Below are 18,021 nucleotides of genomic sequence, written 5' to 3'. Positions count from 1 at the left end.
GACAGCTCCTTCTAACAAGCTCACTCCATGTTAAATGCCTTCTTATACATGCCGTCATGTTTGGAAATAAAGACCTGCCCAGTCAGAAGCCCTGTGCACAGGCTCTAGAGAATTATGAAATTAATTGAAAGCCAGAAAAGCCAATGAAACTTGCATAAGGCCCTGAGCTTGAAAATAAAAAAAACTGTAGCAGGGAGAGATAAGCCCAGGATGAAGGGTTTTCTATTATATTCACCGGACAGTAGGCTCTGCTATGAGTGGGGACAAAGATAAGCAGTTATCTTTTGAAACCAATTCTCTAATCCCATATTCCAGTAGGAAAACTGGCCCGTCATTGCACAAGCAATTAATTCTCATATATTTTAATCATCCATCTTAATTAACAATAACACAAGGAAGTTGAAGAGTAATGGCACTAAAGGTTCTTAGCCAAAACACAATTATGTTGACTAAATTTGCAACATTACATTTTGATTAACTGAATGCCAGTCAGGATAACTAGAGAAAGAAAGGGCTAATTTCCTTAAATATACTTCAAAGAATTATTCAGGAAGTGCTTTCATTAAAGTTAGTAGATACAATTTAGAAGGGAAACGCTTAGAAAAACTATCCCAGAAATGAGAAAACATTCAATATTTAAGACAAATATTGCTAAATGACGGAATTTTTCCTGTTGAAATTCTCCCTTTTCTTATAGGGGAAGGGTTTCGAATTTGGAATCAAAGCACCTAGGTTTAAATCTTTGGCTATTGTACTTGCTGTTTGTGTGACCTTGAAAAATCATTTAAATTCTCTGCGTCTCAGCTCCTTATCTACAAGGTAAGGGTGTTTATCTATTAGATGAACTTTTAAGATATTTTTCCATATAAATCTATAGTCCTATCACTATCCTATACCTTTTACTTTCTTGATTCTTTGGTTTGAACTTGAATAATAGTTTTTGAAGGTCAGCAAATATTTGCTTCTGTCATATTCACAGACTTTCAGAGGGCTTTCATCAGAAATTGATGGATAGAACTGTATATATCATTATGTCAGGCTCAGTGTGTCCAACTGTGGCTGATTTAGACTGATAGAAGCTTAGAAGGCTCTACCATAGATTAGGCACAAATAGTCCCTTTGGACCAGAAATGTTTTTTAAATTAGCATATCTCACATTTCTTTTGAACTATAGTAATTATGTTTTACTTGTAGAACACAGCAACTTCCTTGATGTGAGTCTGCTGTGCTAGGAGATCCTGTCCCAGTGTCTCCATTGTTTCACACTCAATTCTAAAGTTCTTCAGAGAGATCCTAAAACAAGTCATGTAATTTCCTTTCCCCTAAGGACACTGAAGAAGATTACTTTTAGTATTCTCTTTGCTCTAGCATGGCCTAGGGATATAGTGGAGGAATAATGACAGAGTCCTTATATAATGAGGTTAGGGGAACAAGCAAATGAGGAAATATCTGGGAAAGCAGGCTTCTCCTAAAATCTCACTTGAAAATGATCCAAAGTGAAATGAGAATAATTTATACTTATGACAACATTGTTTAAAAAATTTAAGACTTAAGATCTTTAATCAAAACAATAATCACATGTGATTCTAGACAATTGATTTAGAATGTTGTTCACCTCCTATGCCAACAAAGAAGTAATGGAATAGACATAAAGGATAAGACCTTTATCTTTAGAAATTGTCCGTGTGGGAAGATTTTTTACTTGATTATATCTGTTTTTTTCATTGTTATGTTTTTGTTTTGTTTTGTTTTGTGGAAGGAGTTGCTCAGGAGAGAAGAAAGGTTATAATTCAGCTGCTTCAATTGTGTTCAATCCATTTGGTGTTTTCTTGATGAAGATACTGAATTAGTTTGCCATTTTCTTCTCTAGTTTATTTTATTGATGAGGAAATGAGGCAAAAGAGTTAAATAACTTACCCAAAGTTACAGTTAGTAAGTGTCTGAGACTAGATTCAAACACAAAAAAAAATGAGTCTTCCTAACTTCAGGCTCGATATTCTACCATGTCATCTGGCTATCCAGAAGGAAGATAGATGCTTGTTACTTGTAAAATTTTTGACACAGTTTTAGAGAAAATGTATAAGCCTTTTGTATAAGGTGACACTTAAGCTGAGCTTTTAAGGGAGCTAGGGACTTCACGAAAGTAAGATATAGGTGGAAATTATTCTGTATATATAGGACAATCTCTAAAAAGGCATGACAATAGGAAATAGTATCTAATAAAAAGGGAATAGTTAATGGGTCATTTAGACCAGCATTTAGAACGAGTAAGGAGTAATAATGTGGAGATATCCTGAAAATATATGTTGAAGTTTGCCTACAGAGGAATCTGTATTTTATTTCAGAAATAGTCAAAAGCCATGAAATTCCTTGAGCAAGAGACATGAAAAGACAGGTTTAGTAATTTCAATTTGATGGTCATTTGGAGAAAATACTAAAGAGAAGAAAACCTGGAGACAAAGAGACCAGTTTGGAGTCTGTTATAATAAAGCAAGTGAGGAGTGAGATTTTGAATTTGGTAGTGCCCTTATGAGCAGAGGAAGCAACTGATGTGAGACTGGATTTGGGGGATGTTTGATAGTAAAGAGTTGAATATCATGCTTAGGAAGCATGCTTCTTCTCTTCATTAAACTTTGGGATTTTTCAATATCAGTTCTTTAGGGAGTGAGGTCACATCAAGAGAAGATAACTAATGTCATTTTATAGTAATATGTCAAGAATACATCATTTTTGTCTATATAAAACTTAGGTACTGAAATAACTTATTTTTGCATATAGCTATTGATAATTTATGTTTAGCTGATTTCTTACAGGGACAGAAAGCTCTTATTGTCAATATTTAATTATTCCTCTATCCCTATTAAATTATTAATTGCTAATCAAAAGCATTCAAAAGAGAAAATGTCATACATTTAAATACTATCTGCGCAGATCTATAGCTTGATTTATCCTTAATCTGACCTTTTAAGTTGCAAAGATACTGAACTGAAACAATCTTAAAAAAAATGTTACATGATGAATTGTGTGATTCAGAATATACTACTACCTGATGTTCTGTTGTCTTTTGCTAAAATTATAATCATTTTCAGTTCCTTTCTTATTGGCTTTCTAGATAATTCTGTCAATTGTCATAGGATTTTGGCACTGGTTTTAAGAAATTAATTACTTGAGCTATTCCCCAAAGCTTATATCATTGATAAAGTACAGTATACAAGACAGTATTTCTTTGTTGTTGTTGTTGTTAGCTTTTGTTTTGTTTTATTTTTTTTAACACAGACCCTTGAAAAAGCTTGTGTTTCAATTTTTCTTGTCCTTCCCCCCAAGATGGCAAGTAATCCAGTATATGTTAAACATGGTAAAAAAAAAAAATATGTAAATCTAATACAGGTATACATATTTATACAATTATCTTGTTGCACAAGAAAAAGCAGATCAAGAAGTTAAAAAAATGAGAAAAAAATAAAATTCAAACAAACCCTAACAAAAAGAGTGAAATTGCTATGTTGTAAGACACCCTCATTTTCCATAGTACTCTCTCTGGGTGTAAATGGCTCTCTTCTTCACAAGATCATTGGAACTGGCCTGAATCATCTCATTGTTTAAAAGAGCCTAATCCATCATAATTGATCACTGTATAATCTTGTATATATATACAATTATCTCCTGGTTCTGCTCATTTCACTTAGCATCGGTTTATGCAAGTCTCTCTAGGCCTGTCTGGAATCATCCTGTTGATCGTTTCTTATAGAACTATAATATTCTATAACATATTCAGCCATTTTCCAATCAATGGGCATCCATTCACTTTCCAGTTTCTTGCCACTATAGAAAGGGCTGCCATAAACATTCTTGCACATGTGGGTCCCTTTCTCTCCTTTAAGATCTCTTTGGATTATAGGCACAGTAGAAACACTGCTGCAACAAAGGATATGCACAGTTTGATAACCCTTTGGACATAGTTCCAAATTGCTCTCCAGAATGGCTGGATCCATTCACATTTCCACCCCGCAATATTGTATTGTCCCAATTTTCCTACCTCTCCTCCCACATTCATCATTATCTTTTCCTGCCATCTTAGCCAATCTGAGAAGAGTGTGGTGGTATGTCAGAGTTGCCAGAAAGTATTTCTTTTGTGAATATTCTACTACCTACCCCAGGTAAGCTTTCTGATTAAGCTGTCTGGATGGCTTATTGCTGAGTACACTAGCGTTTGTACAGATTTTTGTGTGATCTGTTTTTTGTTTTTTTTGTTTTTTTAGAAACACATATTATGTGCTTCTTTTGATTTTGAAAAATACCAAACCCCCTTAATCCAGCTGACAAGCCAGTCACATTTCATTTTATATATTTCGGATATTTGTTAATCTCACCAATCTCCCCCTGAGATAATTGAGATGTTTTCTTGATTTAGCCTTAACATTGTGTTTATTTATTTATTTATTTATTTATTTTGCTTTCTTCTCTGCCTTCTGGAGTCTTAAAGGGATATCAGAGAAGTTCGTTCCCAAATTCTGCAAATCAACAGCCTTTTCCTATTTTCTTTTTCTTCTCAATAAAGTCTAAGTTTTCTCTGTTACAGTCACCTCAAAGATAACATAATATACTTTGACTTTTAAAGCTATTCATGACCTGATTCTTGCTATCTTTTCAATCTTCTTACATATTTCTTTCTTCTACCCAATCAATGTCTCAATGTTCAATCAATGTTGAACTGCTTGTTTTTCTTCATATATGACTTCCTCTCCATAGCAATTTTTCCATGCTTTTGTACTGGCTAACCACCATATCTGGAAGGACCTTCTTCTATGCCTCTACTTAGGAATCCCTGGATTCCCTCAAGAATCACCTCAAGGACCCCCTTCTGCAGGAAGCTTTTCTTAATCATCTAGCTTCTAGACTTCTCTTATCCCAAAGTGCCTTGCAACATATGTGTATATGCATATATATATATATATATATGTATATATATATATATATATATCTGTATGTAAATATATATGCGCACATGTGCATGTTTATATTCATGTGTATACATATGTATATCTATACTTATGCCCATATGGATATATAATAAATACTTCACAAAATCACATGTATGCATGCATATATTTTACAACTTGGTTCCATCTTACTCTTGCAATTTTCTTACCTTTCATCATCAGCACATACTCTCAAGTTCCTTATTGATACTTAAGATTTTGTTTTCTCACAGCACTCCATCTCTTAACTCCCTTTTTTGGTTATTCCCCATATCTACAAGATTCTCCTTTCTGGCTTCTGTATCTTGGCATCCTTGACTATCCTGAATACTCAGCTCAAATTCTACCTTCTTAACTAAGCCTTCCTGGGTCCTTTCCTTCATCTTACCCCTGCCCCTAACTATTAATGCCTCCCCTCTGAGACTACTTCCCGTTTATACGATATCTGTCTTGTATGTTCACAGTTCTTTGCACATTGCCTCTTTCAGTATAATATGAGCTTCTTAAGAAAAGAAACTATATTTTTGTGGGTTTTTTTTTGCATTTTTTCCATATCTAGAGCTTAGTATAGTGCCTGAAACATAATAAGCACTTCATAAATATTTATTTGAGCAACTAGAAACTGATTATTATGGAAGCTATGTATTTATGAATGTTTCCCTCACTAGAATGTCGATCCTTTAAACTAGAAATTATTTAATTTTAGTCTTCATCCCCAGTGCTTTACACTTACTCATAGGAGGCATATAATAGATGTTTGTTGACTGATGGATTTATCATTTAAATGTTAGAGTCTTGACTAATGACCAAAGAGTTAGTATACTAATAGAGGAAAAGTATCATATCAATATTAGAAATCACCATAAATTAAAAGAAAAAATAAAGAAATTATAACTAAAGGAAATATTGCTCATGGTTTCTCTTTGGAGAAGAAAATTAAAGAATTGTGAGAAAAGAAATAAGTAAAAAAGTTTTTTTAGAAGTATTTTTAAAATAATTGCTTTTTATTTTCGAAATACGTGCAAAGATTGCTTTCAACATCGCCCTTGCAAAATGCTTATAGGAGATGCATGCTAAGCATTGAGGACACATGAATACAAAAAAATACAGTTCCTGCCCTCTAGGAGCTAAATTTCTAAATAGGAGGACAACAAGCAGACAGACATTTATTAACAAATTATACACAAGATAAGTAGGAAGTAATTAACTGTGGGAAAGCACTAGAATTAAGAAGGGTTGGGAAAGCCTTCCCATAGAAGATAGGATTTTAGTTGGGACTTAAAGGAAACCAGAGAAGCCTGAAGAGAGAGATGGAGAGAGAGAGCTCTTTTTACAAGAATGGAGAGAGCCAGAGAAAATATCTGATACTTAGATATGGAGGTTATTAATTGTGGAATAGCAGTAGTATACAGCAGAGAATAAAGTAAAAGAAAACTGGAAAGGCAAAAAGTGGAATGTTAGGTTATAAAGGTCTTTGAACACCAGAGGATTTTATATTTGATCCTGGAGGTGACAAGGATGTTATTGACATAGACTTGCAGGTGAGGGTGACATGGTTGGATCAGGATTTTAGGAAAACAGCTTTAATAGCTGAATATAAGATGGTTTGAAATGGGGAGAAACTTGAGGCAAACATACTCCTGAACAGGTTATTGCCATACTTCAAGTGTGGGGAGATGAAGGTCTATCCCAGATTGCTGGCACTATCATAGGAAAAAAAGAGACACATATCAAAGAGACGCCACAAAAATGAAATCAATAGTCCCTAGCTATAGAATGGATAGGAAGTGGAGAGAAATAATGAGGAAAAAAAGGATAACTTCTATGTTGTAAACTTGAGTGACTGAGGGAATGATATTGCTTTCTCCAATAACAGGGAAGTTAGGAGGAGAAGGTTTAAGGAGAAATATAATAGTATTCATATTTACATTGAGGTTATGTTTACTAAATATCTACTTTGAGATGTCAGAAATGCAGTTAGAGATTATAAGTCAATAAAAAGATTGGAGGAAAATAAGAAGAATTGAGATTCATCAACACAAAGATAGTAATTAAATACATGGGTGCTGATGAGGCCACAGAGTGAGTAGTATAAAGAGAAAAGAGAAGAAAGCTGAAGATTGAACCCTAGCAACATCTATTTTTGGAGGGCATGGCCTGGATGAGGATCCAGCAAGAAGCAGGGAAAGGGGGATTAGGGTGTAGTATTGTCCAGAAAAATCTAGAGAGAAGTGAATTTCAAAGAGTAGTGCATGATCAATAGAATCAATGGCTACAGAGAGGTCGTAGAGAATAAGAATTGAGAAAAGGTTATCGTATTTGACAATTAAAAATCACTAGACCCTTGGGGAGAACAGTTTCATGGAATGACAAGGTCAAAAACAGGATTATAGGGGTTTAAGTGAGAGAGATGACAGAAAGTAAAGGCACTTATTTTAGACAGTCCTTTAAAGGAACTTGGCTACAAAGAATAGAAGGGATAGAGAATAATAGTATGGTGTGACCTTACACAAATTACTGCAGTTTCTTCCTTTGTATAGTGAAAAAATTGTTTCTGGGCAACAATTTATAATTATGTATAAAAAATGACTGAGGTATAGACACTAAGAAAAACAGTGCATTAGTGGAATAGGTTAGGTTTACAAGACAAAATAGTCAATGGCTATAGTAATTTTGTTTTTTATAAACCCAAAGATTCCAGATTCTGGGATAAGAATTCACTATTTGACAAAAATGTCTGGGAAAACTGGCAAATAATATGGCAGAAACTAGGAATTGACCAGCACTTAGTACCCTAATACCAGGATAAGATCAAAATTGATTCATGATTTAGAGATAAAGTGTGATGCTATAAGCAAATTAGGAGAACAAGGGACAGATTATCTCTCAGTTCTGTGTAGTAGGAAGGAATTTATAGCCAAAGAAGAATTTTAAAAAATTTATGAAATGCAAAATGGATAATTCTGATTATATTAAATTTAAAAAGGGTTTGCATAAACAAAACCAATGCAGCCAAGATTAGAAGGGAAGCAAAAAGCTGGGGAAATTTTTTATATCCAGTGTTTCTGATAAAGGCCTTATTTCTAAACTATACAGAGAATTGATTCAAATTTATAAGAATATAAGCCATTGCCCAATTGATAAATGGTCAAAGGATATGAATGAATAATTAAAACCATTTCTAGTCATATGAAAAAATGCTCTAAATCATAATTAATTAGAGAAATGCAAATTAAAATAACTCTGAGGTACCACTCCATACTTCTCAGGTTGGCTAAGATGACAGGAAAAGATGATGATAATTTCTGGAAAACTAGCACACTAATTCATTATTGGTGGAGTTGTAAAGTGATCCAACTATTCTGGAGAGCAATTTGATACTATGCCCAAAGGTCTATCAAACCGTTCGTTTGATCCAACAGCGTCTTTACTGAATCTGTATCCCAAAGAGATCATAAAAGAGGGGAAGGACTCACATGTGCAAAAAAAGTTTGTAGCAGTCCTTGTTGGAGTGGCAAGAAACTGGAAATTGAAAGACGCCCATAAGTTGGGGAATAAGTTTTGATATAATGGAATATTATTGTTCTATGAGAAATGATGAGTAGGATGATTTCAGAAAAGCCCAGAAAGACTTACATGAACTGATGCTAAATGAAGTACATAGAACCAGGAAAACATTGTACAACAACAGCAATAAGTTTAATTGATGATCAACTATGATGGACTAGACTCTTCAACAATGAGGTGATTCAAGGCAGTTCGAATAGTCTTGTGATGGAAAGAGCCATCCGCATTCAGAGAGAGAATTATGGAGACTGAATGTGGATCCAAGCATATTGTTGTCACCTTTTTTAAGTTGTTGCTCTTTGTTTGCTTTTTTTTCTTTTTTTCCCTTTTGATCTGATTTTTTCTCTTGCATTATTATATGCATGGAAATATGTTTAGAAGAATTATTGCTTACTGTGCAGGAAAAGTGGTAGGTCAAAAGAGGGAGAATGATTTGGAACACAGGTTTGGCAAAGGTGAATGCTGAAAACTCTTTGCATGTATTTGGAAAAACAAAATATTATTAAAGAAAAAAAAGCAGGCATAAAACCTAAAGAGTATAGAGACTGAAAGAAAGCTTACAAATATAACAAAATATTCATAACAGTACTTTTTTGATAGCAAAGTCCTATAAAGAAAATAGGCACCAGTGATTGAGAAATGGTCAGACAAAATGTGGACTATTACTGTGCCTTAAAAATATGATTATTATTGAGAATTCAGAGAAAGATTCATAGATAATATAAGGAGATCTATATAAAATAAAGGAGACTCAAGAAAAATTGGGGGAATATATGAAAGTATAATTAGAAAGAAAAATAAAATAAACCGAATTATGTAATGTGACTATAATAACCAAACTTGATTTTAGGAAGAGTTAAGAAAATGCACTCCTCTCTTTCATTGCAGATCTTGGACAGTAAAGACTATGGAATACTATGCATTTCCATAGGTTTATCTGGTGAGGACTAGTTGACTTTGATTAGCTGCTTTTTAAGAAAATCTTAATAGTAGAGAGGAAAGAAAGAGATACATCAGTGAGGGGAGCATTTTCAGAAGTGAATGTGATGTAAAAACACAAGATAACAGCTTTTGTTTATTTTTTTAATTAAAGATTTATCCTAGATAATTTGTAACTTTCCTTAGAGCTCTATCTATGATCCTATGAATCTGCCTAGCAAAGCATTGCTAAACAAACTTTTGTCTAGCCTTTCTGTAAATTATCCTAATTTTGGTTAAAACTCAGGTTACAAAGTTCCTGATTTTTAACCAAACATTTGATTCACTGGATTAAACATTTTTTTTTGCTATGAGTATTTCTTTTTAATCCATTTTTGCCTCTATATTAAAATTCTTAGAAGATATGATTTAAATTATTGTCTTGACACTTACCAGTTTTGTGACCTTGGAAAAGTCATTTAAACTGTAATTGATTTCATTTCCTCATCTGGAAAATAGATAAAATAATACCTATCTCCTAGGGAATAGTGAAGATAAAATGAGATAACACATATTCAAAGCTTTTAGCAACTGTAAAAAGCTTTACATGTCAACTGTTATTATTATCATTATTTTATTTGTTTTTTTCTTTTTGTTAAAGCTTTAATGATAGAATTTATCAAAACAAAAATCACAGCCCAGAAAAACCTCACTGAACTCTAGCTAGCCTTTTGCTGCTAAATTCTACTATAATCAACAGAAGAGATCATTGCCTTTAAGTTTCTTTTAAAAGCATTTCATTTATATTGGAAAATTTCACCCAGTGACCTTTTCTGTGGAGTTTTTGAAAGTTCATAATGACTGTTCAATCCTCATTTAATCAATCCTTATAACACCATTGTAAGGTGTGTCATTGCAGTTGTATATACAAAAGTACAAGGGAAAAATCATTTTCTGCTCCCCCATAGGTTTATTTCTTTGGCTTTATTTATTCTTTTTTGTCACCCTTACTTCCTCAGTAGGCATTCCAAAGAGTTATTCTCAGGTGGTCAATCCCTATGAGGCCCCTTTCAAGAGGACAATGAAAAATGAGTCTATTAAATATGGCCTGATCTGCCACAGATTGCTTAGAAATAGCAAATTGGAAACAACACTGGAAAAATAAGGTAAAATGGAACACTTGTCCAACAAAGTGTTGGATTTAAAATGTGGATTTGGGATCACAGAACTTAGGGCAGAATATAAATTTAATTATCATGTAGTCGAACCTTCTCATTTGTCATATAAGAAACCTGAGGCACAAGACATGGTCAGGGTCACAAGTGGGCAAATATGAGAGCTAATAACTACGATAGCAGGAAAAAAAAACAGATATCTGCTCAGAGGTCAAGCCATTGTGTATAAAAGACGGAGTCATAGCAAAAACACAAGGACAGGTTGTGTGGTATCCTAAAAAGAATACTAGCCAGATTGCATTTGGACAATCTTCAAGCAGGGTACCCTTTTGGAACTCACCAAATCAAGTATTCAAGTGCAGTGTCAGCTTCTACCTCCAATAGAGTAGATGGAAGCGAACAACCCCACTACAAATTGCTGAAGGAAAAGGCAGAGGGTAGACATGAATGGACCAGGCTGTCTCCATCAGTCCCTATTCCCAACTTGCTACTCTACTGATTTCATGAAGTTTCCCTTGAGCAGATAAATTGGGATTCAATATCTGTATATTTTGATCATCTGTGCAGACTATGGAGAAGCTTACAGGAGAATGGAGCTAAAAAGTTCCAGGGAACATCATAAAAATTCTAATGGTTTACTCTCTGTGCTGGATTCAGAAGTATTTGGCTCCTGGGTAATCAAGAATAGAAGGATAGGTTGAGGCTGAAACTCAGCATGATGACAGATGTGTTTAGTTATATAAATGAGATGTGGGGTATGCACAATGCATATCCACTGAATACAGTTTACAAATTCCCAAATCATTCAGAGAAAAATAAAAAATGACTCCTTTATGATGAAGGATTTCAGGAACCATCTCAAAGAAATGTTAGTTCTTATGCTTCATACAGAATGATGATGTCTAAGAAAAATGGAAAGATACAAATGTGAATCAGTTACTGAATTTTTAAGAAAAGAACTAACAGTGGCTGGTACATTAAGACCTAAAATATAAGAAGCCCTTGATTATCATCTAGGTAATCAATGGTTTTTAGCCTTGGACTTGTGTAGCAGATAATACCAGATTCCTATGTCTGAGGAAGATGAGGAAAAGACTACTTTCATTATTCAGGGGCCTCCAAGTTGGTTGACTATAAAAAAAAACTAAATCATACAAAATATCTGAAAGACTGGGCAATTTGTTCACAAAACAGTCCTAAAGAATGGGAAACTTTAGGATTATTCAATTCAAATTCCTATTATTCCTAGACTTTCTACTGAGAAAGTGGACACAAATCTGGGAAATGGCCAAAAAAAAAAAAAAAAAAAAAAAGAACCTGTTTGCTAGCTGTACAGCCTGTCTGATTGGGAGATGGGTGCTGAAAGTCATATATCCAGTGAAGGTAATTGTATATCTTATTATAGGAAAACTCCTTTCAAACCTAGGGTAACAGATTTAATCCACGAACATTCTGGTAACCAACCTGATAATCAGTCCAGATTTTGACAGATAACTCTACAGTGATCTTAATGGTAAACTCATAAACTACTAGATATCTATGAAGTCCCTAATTTTTTTGAAATGCTGCAGTTCTATAGATTTAGTCTTCAAGAACATTTTGTTCTCAGGGAAGTCAGTTTTGAGTTCCTTTGCACGCATCAGGCTTGCAATAAAGATTTAAACATAAAACAGGATTATTATTAAAAGTACATACAGAGGAAAAAATACCCCATATTCAAGGTCATATTGCTGGATCATGGTGCAGTCTGAAACACTATACTTGTCTTTGGAATTTATCAATGTTCAGAGGGGATGGGAGCTCACTCCACTCCAGTTGTTGCCCCAATCCCCAAGTGACAGGTTCTTCATCATAATGATATCATAAAGCTCCTCCCTTCTCATGACTATCTCACCCAGTTGCCCCTGCAACAACTTTGTATGCACATATTCCCTAGGATTTTTCTTCCATCCTGCCTACAAGATAGGTAAAATCTCTGTCAAAAATGTCAGAAATATTAATTTTTTCTTAATGTATCTTCTCTGTGCATTTCTATGACAAAAACTTGTATTTATCTAATTTTAAAACAAACAAACAAAAAAACATAAAACACCAAGAGTTCTGTCTCAATGTCAGTGGAGTTGAATTTAAATCCCTCTTCTTGTCAGATTCTGAACTTGTTGATATCACTTTCCCTCCCATAACCTATTTTTTTTTAATTACATAAAATGAGAAAATTGTTCTAGATGACTTCTGCTTCGTTGGTTCCCACTAAATTTATGATTCTTTGGTGAGCAGGGGAACTTATGGGTCTTCTGACTACTATGGAAGTGTGAAGAGGTGGGAGCCCTGTAGTGGCAAGGAACTGGAAATTAAGTGGATGCCCATCAGTTGGGAAATGGTTGAATAAGTATGCAATGGAATATTATTATTCTATAAAAATGATGAACAGGCTGATTTCAGAAAAGCCTGGAAAGACTTTCAAGAAAGATGCCAAATAAAATAAACAAAACCAAGAAAACAGCACAAAGAGCTGTACATAGTAGCAAGATTATATGATGATCAACTGTAATGGACTTGGCTCTTTTGAACAAAGTGATGATTCAAAGCAATTCCAATAGACTTGGGATGGAAAATGCCATCTCCAGCCAGAGAAAGAACAATGGAAACAGAATGTGCATTGAAGCACAGATTTTTTTACCTTTTTGCTATTGTTTGTTTGCTTTTTTCCTTTTTTGTATTTTTCTTCCTTTTTGATCTGATTTTTCTTGGATAACATGACAAATATGGAAATGTAATTAAAGTAATTGCACATTTTTAATCTATATTAAATTGTTGTCTTGGGAAAGGGGGCGATAGGGGAGAGAAGGAGGAAAATTTGTTTAGAAAAATAATTGTTGAAAATTAATTTATATGTATTTAGAAAAATAAAATACTATTAAAGTAAAAAAAAAAGTGAAAAAATACTGTTCTGAGAAATGACATGCAAACTTCACAACTCCAGTGCAGTCCATGACACAAAAAATGTTAAGAATCCCTTATCTAGAAGACATCCAAACAAAACTCTTCACAAAGTTTAGAAAACACTACATTCAAAAGCTCATTATTGCAAGGAATCTTTAGAGAGAGGAATATTTCCTCATCCAAATCAGTATGAAAATTTACAGATGATTTTATAAAACATAAACAAGATAAAAATTTTCAGAAAAACTTTTCAAGATAAATCTCAGTGGAGATTGACAATAGTCACATGCCATTAGCTTTGTTATATACTATCAAAGCAGATTTATTTAGTAATGTAAGCTATGGAATGACAAATATTAAACACTGGAATCAAAAAGCATTCTGTGGACAACATTCTCATGAAATTACCCATTGCAAATAAAGAAACATAAAAGAAATGATTAAGTCAAATAGATGTGCTTATAGAAATGGGAGAATTCATTATATTGATTGAGAATCAAATCATTGCTACAAGAAATTAGCGAAATATTGCATTTAAGGAGATTGGATTTACCAATTGATGTTGATTATGCAATAAGTTAAACCTGTATGATACATCACTTCAAATTGCAAAAATTTAGCATTTGCCAAATACTTTGAAAGATTTGTCAAGAATTTGACTTCAGTTTTAGCTAGAATTATGCCACCTGCTTGCTCTCTTTTGTAAACTAGCAGATGGCAGATCTCTATAACTACAAACACAATTAATAAATAAAATGTAATGAAAACAGGATGACATTATAGATAAAAGTGATATACATAACTAATTGGATATGAAATAAACCCTATAAAAATTGAAAAACAATTGTTTTAATATATATCATCATGTTAAATGCTTATAATCTCCAAACTTGCATGAAATGAAATTCCTTTTTTAATTATTTTTCCAACTACATGTAAATTTCTTAACATTTGTGCATTTTTAAAATTTTGAATCCCAAAATCTGTTCTTCATTCCCTTCCCTCCCCTCTTATTGAGAAGGCAAGCCATTTGACATGGGTTACAGATGTGCAGTAATGCAAAACATATTTCCAATTTAGTCATATTGTGAAAGAAAATAAAGACCAAAAAAAAAAAAAAAAAGAAGAAGAAGAAGAAGAAGAAGAAGAAAGTTTAAAAAAGCATTCTTCCATCTGCATTCAGATTCCTTCAATTGTTACTGTAAAGGTAGATAACATTTCTTTTCATGAGTTCTTTGGAATTGTTTTGTGTTGCCGCCATCTTTTAAGAGCTCATGGCATATGAGCCCTTTGATTTCAGAGCCAAGATGAATGAGGCAGGAGACTCATAGAGTGTGAAAAGAGCTCCAATTTATTATGCCGTACAGCCTTTGTTGATATATATTTTTGCAAGTGTGATCAGCATGTGGACAGTAGACAATCCCCAATCACAGAAGCAGCTCATGGGCATTCTGTATATATGGTATCCACCAATGGGAGGAGAACCAATCCAGCAATTCAGCAGCTCACAGGTAAGAGGCCCTGTTCAGGCATCCCTGTTCACATAGCCATTGGCTGTGACCCTCAGCTTACAGGCTTTCCCATGATCAAAAATCATTGCTCCTTCCTTGTTCAACAAGGGCATTTCTGCAACATGGCAGAAAACTTATTGTGCATCAAAGGTTGAGGTGGCCTCCATACTCCCTCTTAGCAGAATCCCATACCCTTTCAGTTTTGGATCATTGCATTGCTGAAAATGGCACAGTTGATGATTGTACAATATTCCTATTACTGTGTACAATGTTCTCTTGATTCTGATTATTTTATAGCATTTCACATAAGTTTTCTCAGGTTTGAAAAGTTTTTAGAATTATAAACATTTAGTGTAATGAACAAAACTCAATAGAAACAAGACAAGGTACATTTAATTCCATTATCCTTTATGAAACCAGAGATACATAGAATGACCATATAGTCTTAATACTCAGTGAATTACCAAAAGTAGTCATTTTATCCAGCTTTGTAATAATCTGCAGAATATTAAATACAAAAGAATGAAATCAAGATAACTACTTGTTCCCTAAATATTTTCAATCAATGCTTCAAAAAAAGATAAAAATAAGATAACAATATTTAAAATACTGACAATATGAAGAACTACAAACATTTAAAAATGTTTGTAGAAAGCCAATATTTAATTTTCAGTATTCAAACTACAATTGCACATTAGAACATCACTACCTTTCCCCAAATTATAGATAATAAATCCTTATGCCATAAATAAAAATCTCAAAATATCCTTGGAAATTCAATAAATAATGGTACCAGAACTAGCCTGTTATCACAACACTGTTTATAATTATCTGAATGCAACATTTTAATTAAATATTATCATGCTAAAATCTCAATTTTCAAGGCATTTGTCACAAAAATTTTTCAATTTATAAAAATATGGGGGAAGACAGCAAAATAACATAAGGATATAAGTGAAGCACATATCATACCCTTCAACTTATGTGATATTAGAATTCTCCCAAAGATGCTTTCAGTGAGCCCACAGAAAATGAACTTAACTTTTAATATTTTTGTTCAATTACAAAATCTATGGCACCTACTTGTACAACAGTTTATACAACATTAAAAATTAAATTTAACTAGCAGAATAATGATTTGTCAGAGGATTCCTATTTGAATTCCAAAATAAAGATATGGTCAAGATAAATAACAATTTTCCCATTTATAATTTGCAGTGTACATTACATAGATTATTTCATTTGAGCTTCAGAATAATCCTGTGACAAATATAGTACAGATCACTTTGTAGAGGAAGAAACAAAAGCTTAAGTAACTCAGAGTTAGTAAATGTCTTAGGGAGTTTTCTAGTTTTCAGCCTCCAGATTCTGGTATTATTTTCAAAGCATCTTATTGCAAATGAAGTGACTTTCATTTTTGACTGAAATTTTCTATAAATCAATTTGTCATGCTATGGATTATGATCATGTGTTTAAAAACAAATTAGCTGGTGTCTTCAAGAAGATTAGATAATTTTTCTAAATAAAAAAATCTATACTTGCATTAGTTTTTTGCTTCCCTATTCATTAATTTTAAATTTATTTTAAAAAATATCAGGACATTTGAAAACCCATTTAGAGTGAAATGCATTTTTTCATCTAGTTATTAGGTTTCACAAACTATAAAAAGAAAACTCAAATTCATGCATCTTATAATTGGGAAATACAGAGAACCTTCTTACATTTTAAAAATATAAAATAAAGCCTTTTACACATCATCTTTTTCTTGACTCTTTTAGCTCTTCTGTGGGTTTACCAGACATGGATACCCAGGTTCACAGGGGAAGACATGAAAAAAAAAAAAAAAAAACATAAAATTTCTCACAATTTTAGTGTAGAAAATACATGAATAAAGAGGAAGAAGTTGAGAAGATTCCACATCAGTTTTTTTTTATACATCTTTTTTTACTTATTAATTTTCATCTTTCCTATTAAATTGTGAGCTTCTTAAGAGCAAGGGCTATCTTACTTTTTAAAAAAATACTAAACAAAAGCTTATTAGCTGACTGACAATTCAATTTATAAACACCATCAAAAGAATAGAATAAACAAAATATTTCAGATCAGCAAAAAGACACTGTTATGAAAACATCTATACAAATTTCTTTCTTTTGCCCATTTTTGATTGTTTAAGCAGTTCTTTAGAGTCCTTTCCTTAAAAAAAAAAAAGTACTAAGCATTTAAATACTCAAAAGAAAACATTCCCAGCTCTGTGTGTGTGTGTGTGTGTGTGTGTGTGTGTGTGTGTGTGTGTTGGGGAGGATTATGTAGTTGAATTTAACTAGAAGATGATTATTTTTGGAAAGTGTTTCCTATCAAAAGTATTAATGAATGTCTATTTGCTTTGTTCAGAAATTAATTGTTTTATCTATTTCATAACAGTAAATCAAATCCACTAATAGATTAATGATTGCTGATGTTGAAATTCTGACTTTCAGGCTACAAGAATATTTTCCTTCCCATTTAGAACTGATTTTGCCAGCAATTGAGATGACAGAGCCAATTTTTTTTCTAAATATCACAAACCCAGTAGACTTGAATCTGTTAAACTAATTTTTTAAAAAAAACTATAACAATTACAATAAAATATTTTAAAGCATATTGCATAATCAATGTCCAGGATAGAGTTGAATAAATTTGAATTAGGAATCTAAATCAAGATGAACATAGAAGTCCATGAATGAACAAAGAATATGCATCCACTGAATCAAAACTTTGAATTAGAGTATGTGGCAAATCTAGAAAATCAAAATATATGACTTTTTCTATATCATTTTCATTAAATTATTTAGATGAATATTTCAAGTCCTCTTCATCTTGCCTATGAAGAGAGTACCTAGCTGGTTAGATTTTGATTTTGATTTATACTCATATAACTATTGCTTTTCT

Source organism: Antechinus flavipes, chromosome 6 (genome assembly GCF_016432865.1).
Source record: "Antechinus flavipes isolate AdamAnt ecotype Samford, QLD, Australia chromosome 6, AdamAnt_v2, whole genome shotgun sequence".
In the NCBI taxonomy this organism is placed as follows: Eukaryota; Metazoa; Chordata; class Mammalia; order Dasyuromorphia; family Dasyuridae; genus Antechinus; species Antechinus flavipes.
The sequence above is the reverse complement of the archived record's forward strand: the minus strand, read 5'-3'. Positions refer to the sequence as shown.